Here is a 387-nt window from a genome sequence, read left to right on the forward strand (position 1 = left end):
TTTTCACTACAAAATAAAAATATGGAATGCTTCACAAATTTGTATGTCATCCTTGCGCAGGGGCCATGCCAATCTTCTCTATATCATTCCAATTTTAGTATATATGCTGCCGAAATGAGCAATATTTTGTTTTGATTTGTTTGTGGTGTTTTTTGGTTTTGGGTTGGACATCTGGAATACCTTCATTTCATACCTTTTAAAATTCAGATATCTGGGCTGGCCAAATAGCTCAGCAGATTAAAGCCCCTGCTTAGGCAGATTCAGGGGCCAGAGTTGGATCTTGGGTGGAAGGCAGGTGGCATCACAATCGCTGACTTGAAATTATACTACAAAGCTACTGTGATAAAATCAGCACGGTACTGGCAAAAAAAAAATACCTAAAGATCA

General features: G+C 38.5%; 1 non-coding gene across 1 annotated transcript; it reads right to left on the bottom strand.

Moving 5' to 3' along the window:
• Positions 1–15: 15 nt before the first annotated feature.
• Positions 16–122, bottom strand: LOC111816915. The gene has a single exon (XR_002821224.1). It is a non-coding gene; the product is annotated as a U6 spliceosomal RNA (small nuclear RNA).
• Positions 123–387: the final 265 nt, after the last annotated feature.

The sequence above is a fragment of the Octodon degus genome, unplaced genomic scaffold, assembly GCF_000260255.1.
Source record: "Octodon degus isolate 3935 unplaced genomic scaffold, OctDeg1.0 scaffold00003, whole genome shotgun sequence".
NCBI classification, from domain to species: domain Eukaryota; kingdom Metazoa; phylum Chordata; class Mammalia; order Rodentia; family Octodontidae; genus Octodon; species Octodon degus.